This window comes from Microcebus murinus, chromosome 8, assembly GCF_040939455.1.
Source record: "Microcebus murinus isolate Inina chromosome 8, M.murinus_Inina_mat1.0, whole genome shotgun sequence".
NCBI classification, from domain to species: Eukaryota; Metazoa; Chordata; class Mammalia; order Primates; family Cheirogaleidae; genus Microcebus; species Microcebus murinus.
Window position 1 is genome coordinate 52,050,106 of NC_134111.1, and position 13,501 is coordinate 52,063,606.

The window sequence follows — 13,501 nt, forward strand, 5'->3', positions numbered from 1 at the left end:
CTGTCATCCACTGTATTTACCAGACCTTGTGCCAACTGACTACTCCTTCCTCCAGCTTTGGACCACTTCTTGCAAGGAAAAATATTCAATTATTAACAAGCTATGGAAATTTCGCAATTTCATCACCACTCTCTCCGGGCTTCTATTATCACATGGACACTTAAACTCAGATCTGTTTCTCAAGCCCATCTCTCTGTCCTGAACTCTTGGTCATTCTGTCCAAAGACCGGACAGCTCCAAAAGGATATCCCACAGATCCCTCCAACGCTTCTGTGAATAACTGAGTGTATCCCCTTTACCCCAAATCCTGCTCTCCCTGCCCTATTCCTGTCTTGCTCATGATGTCAGTTACCTGTGTTAGACTCCCAGGAGTCATCGGGAGCTCTTCCTACGTGCCCCACCTAGGCCAGCCGGCAAGTTTGATCTCCGGAGTCCATTATCTCCTCTTCACTCCGGCAGACTCCTGACGTTGAACAACCTCCACCCCTCACTTTAGTGTTTGTCAGCAGTGAACAGATGTGTTTCCCTTAATGTTAGAAGTGCTCGCTGCCGGTGTTTTCTTATTTTGGAGAAAACTGAGAGCCCGGTTTTCTCCCATAGGCCTTTCTCCACTCGTTCTGTTCCCAGCCAGACCACAGGGAGAGAGAGGAGACCCCATGCAGCCATGGCCTGAGGTCAGGTGACATTTCTCAGTGTCGTCAGGGCCCCGGGCCTCCACGGATATCGTTGGTTAGGAAGAGGCTAAATTCGCCATTCATGTTTTTCAAAGTGAATTTATTAAAAGAATATTGTTCAATAAAAACCCATATGGTTTGTGAATAAGGCAAAACCTGAAGGTGGTTTACAAATGATTGCATTCGGAGAAATGTTCATCAAACGAATAGCTCAGGTGGGCTTCCAGGAGGGTGCTGTGGGGAGGAGGAAGGTGGAGGAGTCTGGGGGAGTGAGAGGAGGGGAGGGCTTCCGTATGAGCCAGGAGGGCCGTCCTCAGCACATCACACCTCCACGCTCTTCTTTGACAACATTAAGAAAATCCCAACATTCTTGACGAGAAAACTCATTGGGGTTTTCAGTGGGAGGGAAGGAGTTTTCATGACACTCTCTCCTACAATTAAGAGAGAGCAGGAATTGCCTTTGGGTGGCTGAGTCTGCGTGTGGGGAGGAGAGGCCACACTGTCACTCTGCAGCAACAAATTGCCGATTTAATTATCTATTAATGTCCCACAAACTGTAAGTTATTTGATATGTTCTCCAAGAAAACATCTCCAAATTGTCAGCAGTCTCCCCTGCGTCCTAATTATTGTGTCACTAACTGTGTTGGTTCCATTTCTTTTTTCCACAAAATGGATCCCTCAGCATTGGCTGATCATAGTTATCATTTTTTTAATGGCCAAATTTGATGGATTTACAAAGACTTTCCCCAAAGCTGCTGGCCATTTGGGCCTCGTGCGTCAGTGCGAGACAAATGTGAATTGAGTAATGCCATCACAGCCAGTTGTCAACACAGCAGAGGGGAAAATGTCAGCAATGCACGATGCTGATCAAACTGGTTGTGAATTTGAATTTGGCTGTTCTCCTTTCTTCCAAGGATTAAAGCTGTGTGATGTGAACCATCTATTACCTTTACATTTCATAGTGGCTGTTTTTTTAACTAGATAGTTTAATTTTTCTGCTATAATGCTTGGCCTACCAAACAAGGGTAGGCGCACATCAAAGGAGCCAGAGATTTAGCCTGCAAGAATAATCATTACAAACAATAAATAGCTAACAGCAAGTGCTTCCTACATGCTAGACCCTGTTCTGAGTGCTTTGTGTGTATTGTCTCGTTTAATCCTCCAAAAACTCTACAAGACAGGGATTGTGATTATCCTCATTTTACAGATGAGAAGCTGAGGCACAGAAAGTTTTACTGAGGTTACACAGCCAGGCAGTCTGCCTTCAGAATCCATGCCCTTAAAACCAATCACCAGCACCAAAAGCAGTAGCATCTTCATTATCATCAACAAATATTTATTAAGTATTTATGACAGGGCTGGGCACCATGGTGGTTTATGCCTGCAATCCCAACATTTTGGGATTACAAAGTGAGGATTGCTTAAGGCCAAGAGTTCAAGATGAGCCTGGGCAACATAGCAAGACCCTGTATCTACAAAAGAAAAAAATTAGGCAGGTGTGGTGGCGCATGCCTCTAGTCCCAGCTACTTGAGAGGCTGAAGCAGAAGGATCATTTGAGCCTAGGAGTTTGAGGCTGCAGTGAGCTATGATCATGCCACTGCACTCTAGCCTGGGTGGCAGAATGACCCTGTCTCTAAAAAAAGTATTTATCACAGGCATGTGAACTGCTTCCCATGCATTCTGTCATTGAACCCTCACAACAACCCCATAAGGAAGTATGATGATTTTCCCTTTTACAGAAGAGAACACTTAGGGGCTGACATAGGATGATTTGCCCAACGCCTATGTGCCAGGGCAGGGACAATGAACTCTGTAGCACTGTGAGAGTCCCTCCTAAGGAAAGGATTGTGATCCTGGCAGAGCAGCAGGTAAAATCACTAGCATATCAGCGGGGAAATCTAAAATGCCCTGGCAGGCCCTATGAGAAATGGAGAATTCTAGGTTCAGAGCATCTGGGGCTCAGCCTGGAGCATTTTATCCTGAAAGAAAGTAGAGGAGTGCTCAGAACACACACAAAACAAGCAAAACATAGAAAAGGATGAAGTCATGCCGAAAGGACACAGGACCAAACCCAAAAAGGCTCCCAATGTTCCAAACTGGAACAATTTGAGCAATAAAATAACAATAGTATTGGATTCTAACCCAAAGAATAAAATAAATACCCATAATACATAGTGATATAAATAAATGATGAATAAATAAATAAATGAGTAGAAGAGACAAACTGTCCGTACAGAAGGATCTCAAATTATAACTGTAGAAGGAATGAGGGAAGTAGAAAATCACACAGTAATAACCGCCACAGGCAGGGCTCACTGGTGAATGCTAAAATTAGCGGGTGAAACTTTGAGAAGAAACAAGATTTTGTATAGCCTCAAAATATCTACCCCAAAATATTAATTAGTTACTGCAGTGGTTTTAACATATGTCCACAAAGTCTTTGATACTCCTTCCTCCAAAGAAGGAGCTTAATTCCTTTCCCCTTGAGTGTGGGCTGGACTTAGTGAGATACTTCTAACAAACAAAGTATGGAAATATAAAATTACTAACTTTATAGGAGCAAAACCTGGCAGACACCACCTTAACAGAGTGATCAAGGTTAACATCATCTGTAATCTGTCATGCTGAAATCATGTACCCCCTAATATGATGTCATGTGAAAGACACTTCCCCTAGTGGTAATCTTCCCCAAAATTCATAGCCCTAGTCTAGTCATTAAAAAAAATAATAATAAGACAAACCCAAACTGAGGACATTCTACAAAATGCCTGACTGATAGCCTTCAAAAGTGTCGAGGTCATGAAAAACAGGCTGGGTGCTCACACCTTAAGCCCAGGAGTGTGAGATTGTAGTGAGCTATGAAGACGCCACTGCACTCTATCTCGGGTGACAGAGACCTTGTCTCCATCCCCAAGAAGGCAAAGAAAAACAAGGAAAGCCTGCGAAATTGTCACAGATTGGCAAAGACTAAGGAGACGTGACAACTAAGTGCAGTGTGGTATCCTGTATTGGATTCTAGAACAGAAGAATGGGTATCAGTGGGAAAACTGGTAAAATCTGAATGAAGTCTGTAGTTTAGCTAATAGTCTGGTGTCAAGGTTACTCTCTCAGTTTTGATAACTTCACGGTTGTGCAGTTATCCACTGCATGGTTATGTAAGACATTACCATTAGGGGAAGCTGGTGAAGGGTATAAGCGAACTTTCTGTGATGCCTTTGAGGAAGGGCTTGCCCAGAAGTTAAAGGATGGGGCAGGAGGCTACTGAAAACACCTCACATTTGTAGATTTCACTGTGACTGTCTAGTGCTCCCATATGTCCTCTCACTATGGGACCCGCTCATCACAGCTCTACGACTTTTCTCTGTTAGCTTATGAAAGCCTGGAACGGGATTAGAGGAAACAGCAGGGTTAGGAAGGGGCACAGTGGACATGGAGATAACTCCTGTTGATCATAAAAACTAAGAAAATCAGAATAAAATATGGACTTTAGGTAATAATACATCATTATTTATTCATAAATGTTGCATGCTAATGTGAGATATTAATAATATGAGAACTTTGTGTGCTATTTTCTCAGGTTTTTTTTTTTTTTCCGAGACAGAGTCTTACTCTGTCACCTGCAATAGAGTGCAGCGGTGTCATCATAGCTCACTGCAACCCCACACTCCTGTGTTCCAGCGATCCTCCCACCTTGGCCTCCCAAAGTGTAGGGATTACAGGCATGAGCCACTGTGCCTGGCCTTATTTCTCAGTTTTTTTGTATATTTGTAACTGTTCTAAAAAATAAATTCTATTTAAAATAAAAAAAATTTTCCTACTTGCCTTCCTCAGAGACTCAGGTTCAGCAGAGCCACCCTGGTTTGGCTCCAAGGCACTTGCCAGGGTGTGCAGAGACAAGGAACAAGACATGTGGCGGAAAGAAGAGCCATGGAGAGGATAGGCAGAAGGACATGGGAAAGGGACACACTCAGTTATAGGAAAACAGGAGGAGGGCTGGAGGGATGGCAATGAAGGAGACTCTGCGCTTGAGGTAGTTCTTTTCCTAGACTGCCCCAGACTCCTTACCACCGCTTACCCTGCTGTGTCTCCTAGCACCTGCTGCCTCCTGGAAGACTGCGTGATCGTGCTAATGCTCTCTGCTTGTCCCTCCGAGCCACCCTCCAGCCTTTCCACCCTCTGGCTTCCCTGGGCCTGGGCCGAGAGCCTGAGCAGGGAGGGAAGTGGGCTCTGAGTACTTCTGCCCCTTCCCCGTCCCGCTGCCCGGGTGCCCAGCAGCAGCCCTCCCTGCCGCCTCTCACTGGGCATGGGGATTGCCCTGGGCTTTCCCTCCAGGCCTGGTGGTGGTAACGGTTCCCCACGGTGGGGCACTCTGCCCACATCTTGGTAAATGCTTCCGTTATTAAACTCTTCTCAGTTACTCAGTGGAGTGCCTCATCATCTCAGTTTCCAGGTGGGACCACAACTGATAGAAAAAGTTACTTACTCCTTATGTTTTTTGCCTAGTGCTTACCTTCCCCTTTAGAACATAAACTCCATGAAGACAGAGATTTTCTATGCTTTGTTCACTGCTGTGGCACTCCACAAATAAATGAGCAAATGCTCATTTTATCTGTACTGTCTCATACAGTACTCACTAGTGGCATGTGGCACTTGAAATGTGGCAAGTGAGGCTAAAAACCTGAATTTTACATTTTAATCTTCATAGCCACCTGTGGCTAGTGGCTACAGTGCCATCTAAGGAGATTTCCTGTGTTTAAAGCAATTCGCTAGCTAGTCAAGTCTCCTTGGCGACCAGAGGGGTTAAGAGAGTTGCTCACAGCAGGGTGTGGTGTGTGCTGCTTTAGTCCCAGCTACTCCGGAGCCTGAGGGAGGATCAACTGAGCCCAGGAGTTCAAGGCTGCAGTGTGCTATGATCACCCCACTGCACTCCAGCCTGGGCAACAGAGCAAGATTCTGTCTCTAAAAAAAAAAGAAAAAAATGAAAAATAATTTTTAATTTTTAAAAAATTATGAAAAAGCAAAAGAACAGAGAGAGAGAGTTGCTCAAGACTGAGGTGAGCCCCAAGGCGGGGAAAGTAACTCCATCCCTTCTGCTGTTTCCTAAGCCCTGGGGAACTGGGCTGCTGGGTTTTCTGGTTTCTCTCCGGAAGGCAAATTTGGGAATGTGTGCCTTTGAAACATTTGCATTTTAATTTCCCTGCAAACTTTCTGTGTCTTGGATAATAGAATTACAGTGTGTTCACTGCAGTCACTTAAAACCTGCAGCTTGTGAGCGCCCTGGCCCCCGGCCAAGGGAGTCTCCTGCTGCTGACTGACCCTGCCTGGAAAGTCAACTTGGAAGAGCCGCAAATGTCCTAATCCTCTTCCAAACTGCTCTAAGTAGGTTTATCCAGTGACCTGTAAAACCAAATTAGTAAAGGGACACTTTAATTCCAGCTCGTTAGAGAGCTTCTAAAATCGTTGAGAAAGCCAACACAGCAAATTCTGCGCTGGGGGGCTGAGAAACACATCCCACTTTCAAAAGCAAAATGTCCTTGCTTTCTCATGGTTTCTCTTAACCAAGTCAAGGTGGGAAGCAGTTCTTGGGAAGGAGAAAAATATGGTGGCCTAGTGAGGTCAAGTGATTTTCCCCAAGTTCTGCCAAGCCCAGCCCCGGCTCTGGTCTCCTGACTCTAGCAGGGGCAGCATTTGCACTGCTCTTGTTACTTACCCCAGGAGCGGGCTTATTGCACAATATCAGGAAATAGTCCATATGAAATCCTGGTCCACAGAGCCTGCATGTTCTGTTTTTCATTCTGCAGCTTTTTTATAAAGTGTGTTTTCCTTTCCCATAATGTCATCTGGAAGCAATTCCTCCCAACAGCTGGATTTGCTTTCGCAATTGGTAAACACGTAAAATGGAAGGCCGGGGAAATGCCGGGGCTGCGGAGGAGCCTCTCCCCGCCGCTTGGCTCGCGTTCTGAGCCTTATCTTGGGTCTCTGCAAAAGCCTCATCAAAACTGAGCACGTCTTCAAACGGGCGACCCACACCGCATTCCCTCCTTCAGAGGGTCAGCATGTTCTCTGCGAGAGAAATTTTCTGAATACTTTGCAGATAAAGTTGATCAGATGCAGGCCAGCTTGCAGCGGCAAGGACCCTGCTGCATGTGGAGCCAGAGGAGCAGCGTCGCCCCAAGTCCCCACCGCCACCTACAGAGCCCCTGGGGGCCTCTCTGAGAGCAGCACCCTCCCACCAGCTGCTCCCAAAGCCAACAAAGATAGGACGAGAGCCCAGAGAACACTAAGTGGGTCATTAAGGAAGATGCACGTCCCCCAAACGAGCTCCTCAGGGACAAGTTTTCTGGCAGATGCAAACGGAAATGCTGGGGGGCCCAGGCTGGGCGCAGCCCAGAGCACAGCTGTCTGGGCCTGCGGGTCACCCACAGGGTTAGCTCTGGTCTAAGAGGACCCGGGGCGCAGGGTAAGCTGGAATACAGCATAGGGGACAAAGACAGGCTCCAGTCAATCCATCCTCTCACGTAAGAAATGCTTTCTTTTCATCAAAGTTTCTGCATGGAGAACCAGCCGAGCTTGCGGCTGAACTCTCAGAAGGAGCAACAGGAGTGCCAGGGACCCCAGGGACCACGTTGCAGCGCTGGCCAGGTGGGGCGGGGAGGGGCGCCCTCTAAGCACCGCCAGCCCTCTCTCGGGGCTCACCCCAATGAAGGGGCCTGCCCAGTGTCATGGGCGTCTGACTGCAAAGTTCTCAGGGCAGAGAGGGGCATCCTTCCCACTGCACAAGCAAAAGGAGACTGCCACCGGGCAAGGCTCACCAGAGGACCCTGAGGAGGGTGACTGCCGGCTGTGGTGGGGGGACCCCAGCACAACCCCACCCCCACCCCCTCACCTGCTTCTGTGAGCCCATCTGCCCCAGCCCGGGTGTGTGGGTGGCTTCTCCTCACTCCTTCTATCTTGGGGTCAATCCTGGGGGCCCTCTTCCCTCCCTCTCCAGCCTGGTGGGAGTTTTTTCTTGTCTGGGGCCAGAGGACAGAAACTACATCATAAATTTTTCCGTATCTCACAGTCTCTTGCCTGGAATTTTGAAAATCTCTGAGGTTCTGGTTCTATAACAAGGCTCATTCCTTCAGCCCCTGGTCCCTCCGGTCTGGCTGCCTGGACTGCGAGGGAGGGGCCTCGGAGAACCCCTGGAGAAAGCCACTGAAGCAGGGGCCAGAGGGGTGGGTGGGCCAGAGCAGCCCATTCATTAATACTTCAAAATGGCCCTCTAGATTAAAGAAATGGAACAGAGATAACAACCTGATGCAATGTGTGGACTGTGTTTGGATCCTGATTCAAACAAACCAGCTGTTAAAAAGATATTTTGGAATGACCAGTTGAATTTGGGTGGTGTGTTAGAAAATATTAAAGAATGATTGTTAATTTGGATATGTGTGATAATAGTGTTGTGGTTATACAAAAAATGTGCTTATCTTTTAAAAGGTATATATTGGAGTATTTAAAGGTGAAATATAATGTCTGGGATTTGTTTTTAAATGCTTTTTTAGAAAAAGATGAAGTAAACATGCCAAGGTGTTCATGGTTAAATTGAGATGATGAGTATATGGGATGCTTTATACTATTCTCTTCACTTTTATGTACGTTGAAAAGTTTTATATACTAAAGAGTTGAAAATATAGATAATTTTATCATTGTTCGTAAGAATTCATAAAGGAGAACCAATACACACGTGTTTATATGTCTCAATGGTGGCTGAATTCTGTACTTAGGTCCTTAGTCCTCCCAGGGGTCAGCTCTCGGGCAGAGTAGGGAAGTGACAAGATGGGCCAGTCAAAGGTGACTCCCATGAGCTTTGACCATAGGTTGTAGTATCATCCTCAGATCCTCTGCCTGGCAAGAGGAGGGCAGGGAGCCTCACTCACTCAGGACAAATACACCCTTCTGCATTCCAGCTCCCACCAGGTTCATGGCTGTGGCTTTCTCCTCCGCAGGCTGCATTGCTATATGAGTGGCTCAGAGCCTGTGCAGAGGACAATGGGACCCAGACCATATGGCATTGAGTAACAACCAGGTAAGTTTCCTGTTATCACAGCCTTGGATTGTTCCTGCTTCCCTCACACCAAAATTTCTACATGTTCTCATCACTGTGCTGGCTGTCACCACCTACTGACTGGCTCAACACACTTGTCTTCAGGAATAATCCCATACCAGTCTCTTGCAAGACACTGGGTACAGGTCTGGGCAGGCTAAGGACTGTCCTTCACAGCCTCCTGCCAGGAGAGTTAAAGCAGGGCCTGGCACACACATTCCCTTCTTCCTGGCCCTGGGCCTTGGCACCAACTTCCACCTTTCCATTCTTGGTTGTTCTACAATTTTTAGCCTTAGCTTGGTCTTGTGAAGGATGGGCTTCTTTGCTATTTTCTTATCTCTGCTCGGCCTGTAACATAGACTTTTCTAGAAAACAATTTTTTTCCTTCTGCATTGAAATATGCTGGGTATTCTATTTTCCTTTATGACCATGAGTGAAAGGTAGGTTCCGGAAGGGCTGGCCACGTCACAGTCCTTTCTTAGTACTGACCACAGCTCGAAGGAAGACCTCACGTGGAGAGGCTGTGCTTAGAGAACGCTGCTGCTGAAAACCTGCCGGAGCAATTGCCAACGTGTTATAAGAAAAGACTGCGCTCGCAGAAACAAAAAATAAATTTTAAAAACCCTAATTATACTTTATCTGTCCAACTCAATATTTGATGTTCCTAGAATATTTTAAATGAGTTCTCTGATTTTGCTTTTCTTCAATGGTTTCCATCTTTGTCTCAATTATAAGAAGTTAATGAGAATTGCATGCCTTGCCAATAGCATCCACACTTTCTGTTTTAACATTTCTGCTCTTTCTTAGTGAACAATAAGGGCACCAGCACCACAGGACAGACGAGGGGGCTGACCTGGGACAGGATGAGTGCAGTCCAAGCAGTGACTTCACGCAACAGCTCGGACGTCTCGCTTGCCCGTGGGTCCAAATTAAAACCTAGAGAAGGTGAGTGAAGAGGGTCAGTGTATACAGTTGGAAAGTGTGGGTTGTCCGAAAGCCAAATATATACAAAAGTTGAAAATGTTGCCTCGCCCCACCCAGACCGTAAGCCCCTTGCAGGCAGGCACGTTGTCTACTCTACACATGGCTGCATCCCTGTGCCTAGGACAGATGCATGGTAGATGTGCAACACTTACTGAATGCATGAACCGCCTGTGCTTTGGAATGCTGGTAGCCACTTGTCCCATTCTATCTTGTCTTACTGTATTGTATTTTACTTCAAGATTGAAAGTTTTCTGAAAGCAGAAATAAATCTCTCCTATAAGACATACCTCATCCATAACTAGGATTCAATAACTCCATAGTAAATTATCTAATTTAGCTGATGGTTGAATAGCTTAAAGACAAAGTCCTAAATAGGTCCTGAGAAAAGGCACAGGCTGTGTGATAGAAATGGACAGTTGCTGGAACCTCCCAGAAGGCCTAAAGTACCATGTGGCAGGGAAGTCGATTTCCTGCCCCAGAAATCTGGCAAAAGAATTCACTTGAGGATTTAAGTCTCAGAAAAAATAGACCCAGGGAAGGAGGAAAGAAGGGGAGGTCTTTTCCAGGGCCTAGAGATTAAGGGTATTTAGATACCACTTAAGTAATGGACCAGATGCCAGCCAGGTTTGTGCTTCAGTTTAACCACGTTCCCTGCAAAACTTGCTTGTGGGAAGATCAGAAGCTCTGACGATCATTACTGAAGAGGATTCAGAGAAATTATTGCCTACTCCCGGTTGAAGAGAGAACAAGTCCTGGTCTTTTTTTGGTGTCAACCTCTATTGAAATGTGCTGTTGTCAAATCAAAAAGGGGACAGATTCGGAATTTTACAACTCTGATAAAAGTGAAATAAAAGGACATCTGTATCTTCTTAATCAAAGCGTGTGCCACCTGAGTCGGCTCCCCGTCTCGTCCCTTGGCCTTGGTGACTCTCGTGTGCTGGAGGTTAAGGGTTTGTTAAAGAAGATGGGTTTTGATTAAGTGTCACATTTAGTGTGATGTGACATGCTCTTTATCATTGCAAGGGAAGATTGGGGGCCAAGGGGAGCTTTATAGCTACTTCCCAATATAAATTAGGAGTCTTGGGGAATGGGTGCTTTGCAGTTGGCCTTGATCTTTCAAGGGCCCAATGAATGTGTGTATGTGCGTGTGGGTTTGGAGAGACAGCAGAAACGTCGGTTTCCAGGTTCCTGCGCTAATGGGCTTGTTACCCCTCTTAGAGTTTGACTCGCAATTGTATCACAAGGCTCCAGTTCTAAATTTGTCCACATTCTTGATGTACCAGGCAAAGGTCTTCACGTCTTTTACTCCTTTGGAATTTCAGTGTTGCCACTGCACAGATTTGAAGATGGAGAAGCAGGAAGGTGCATCCCAAGTGCTGAATGCCATTTCTAACCAGCGGCCATGGCCGAGGCCTCCCCTGACTTCACGTCGGGAGAGAAAGGGCAGACCCAGAGCCCCCTCCCTCCAAATCTAAGGTGCTCAACACACCTGCAGATTCTGGCTCTGGCGTACCTTGGAGCAGTGAGAGCTCAGAGGAAATGGGGCACAGGAAAGCCCCAGACTGAGCTGGAATGCTTGGGAGAAAGATGGGGGTGTAAGAGGCACATCCAAAAGGGACCACTCCCACCCAATGGGCACCCTGCCTCCAGCTTCACCTTCCCAAAATATCACTTGCATCGAGTCCTTTCCCTGCTCAAAATTTTTCAATAGTCCTCCCCTTCCCCACTATTGCCTATAAAGGAAAACGCACACTCCCCATCGTGGCATTCGATGCCCACACCTTGGGCACCACCAAACCAGCCTGTTCGTTGCCTCCCAGATGACTGACTTGTTCCTATCTTCAAACATTTGCTCCTGTCACTCTGCCACCTGGAATGCCTTCCCTGTGTCCCTTTCCTGTCTTCCAAGGGTTGGCTGAAGCCCTTCCTGTTTCATGAAGGAGTCACAGCCCCCTGAGATAGCTCCTTTTCTTTACTCCAAAAATAAAAATTGAGAGCCTACTACGTGCCCAGAACTACTCTAGGCCCCTGGGATAGGTCAGGGAACAAAAGAGACAGTAGGTGACAGTTGCTGTGGAAAAGAGAACAAAACAGAGCAGGGAAAGGCGGCCGCCCGGGGCGGGGCCAGCTGCAGTATTTGGAAGGGTGGTCAGGCCTGGCTCACCGAGGTGGCCTAAGCCCCTCTGGAGGGGAGAAGTCAGCCAGGCAGATGCCTGGGGAGAAAACTGCAGAGCAAAGGGCCCAGGAGGGACCGTCTCCAAGTGGACCTGCAGGCAGCACCGCTCTGCAAACGTATCTGTGGGCAAAGAAAATATAAGAAAATCCATATGGTGAAATACTGAACACAAAGCCCTCCAATGTGCCTTGCGGCTTTAAAGAAGAGTTAAAAGAGTAATGAAGGGCTGCCTACGTTTCTATTGCTACATTCAAGGGCTTTTTTAAAAAGACATCAAAATTATAGAAGTATTAATTGGCTATTGCTTCTTGATGTGGCAAACAAATACGAAATACACCTGGTGAGATGGCAAACACCCTTTTGCCCTTGTCCCTTCCTCACCTCCTGCAGCCTCAGGGCTCCCTGCAGCAGGGCTTCCAGCCTTCTCCTCTCAGACACTGCTCCAGCCTCGCTCCTACCAGGGGGCCATCTGGCCCGGGTGGAGCCTGGCGCGAGTCCCTGCTCCTGTGTGACTTGGGGAGCGGCCCAGCCAGTGTGGGCCTGGGATTCCGCACTGGAAAGTGGGTGTCCATGCAAAGCACAGGGGCCGGGCCTGGCTCAACGTCGGGTCAGCGGCAGTGGGCACTCAGGTGTCACTCCCAGTCCTGCCACAGCTTCCCTCCTCCTCTTCCTGTTGCCGCCCACCGCCCACACTTCCGTGGTGAGGTTTCCCAGAGCTCTGCCTTCTCCCTCTGCCCGCACTTCCTGTGGGGCTTCAACCCCACCCCCCCAAGACACACGCACTCTTATTAGTGGCCACGACCCGGTTTCTGTCTCCCAGCCCCTCACCTGCATTCAGACTGGTATAGCCACTGTGTGCTGAGCACCGCACGGGAGGGCTCTGTCCACTCAACCCGAGCCTGGATCAGCTCACCTGGCCTCCATCACCCCCTTTCCTGACCCCTGTACAGTGTCACCACCCCTCCTCCCAGCCTGTCATTCATCATCACTCTGGAATGTCTGCAATGTTAAACAAAGAGCCCTAGGATGTGGTCCCTACCCTTAGGGATCTCCCGGGGCAACAGACCCAGGCAGATAATTACAATTCAAAGAGGAAAGGGGTTTGACACCAGGAAGCACAGGACTTAGGTGAGATGGCAGGAGAGGGATGCACCTAGCCTAGGAGGCACAGGACTTCTCTAAGAGGGCTGAGGAGCCCACGCAAGATGTTAGCAGGAATACATTTGCATTTCAGAGCAGCTCCAGGGCTGGGACGGGAGGAGGGCTCCTGGGCTGCTTATTGCCTCAGGAAAGAAATAACTATGGCTTCCCTTTCCAGACCTCCCTCCCGCCCGGGCACTCTTACGTTAGAGACCCTGCCCCGCCTAGGAACAGGCATGAAATGCATGCCTACCGCCCACATCAAAGGTACACTGCATTGCTGTTTCCGAGAGATCTCTTATAACTTTGGTTTTTAAAATTATTTGGCTGCAAAAAAACTAATTTAATATATATTGCCTATGATTTCTTTCAAGGCCATGAATAGTCAGAAACTTGTATATGAGAAAACCCTAACCTAAAAATTGCTCTCAAATGTGATG

At 47.5% G+C, this 13,501-nt stretch overlaps 1 long non-coding RNA gene across 2 annotated transcripts in view; it reads right to left on the reverse strand.

Moving 5' to 3' along the window:
- LOC105865066 (uncharacterized) overlaps window positions 1–12,546 on the reverse strand; it is a 45,798-nt gene extending 33,252 nt beyond the window's left edge. For both annotated transcript variants that reach the window (XR_012920572.1, XR_012920571.1), the window contains exons 1-2: window positions 12,303–12,546; window positions 9,615–9,697 (exon numbers count right to left, since the gene is read on the reverse strand). This is a non-coding gene — a long non-coding RNA (uncharacterized LOC105865066). The remainder of the gene's footprint in view (window positions 1–9,614; window positions 9,698–12,302) is intronic.
- Between the last annotated feature and the right edge of the window lie 955 nt (window positions 12,547–13,501).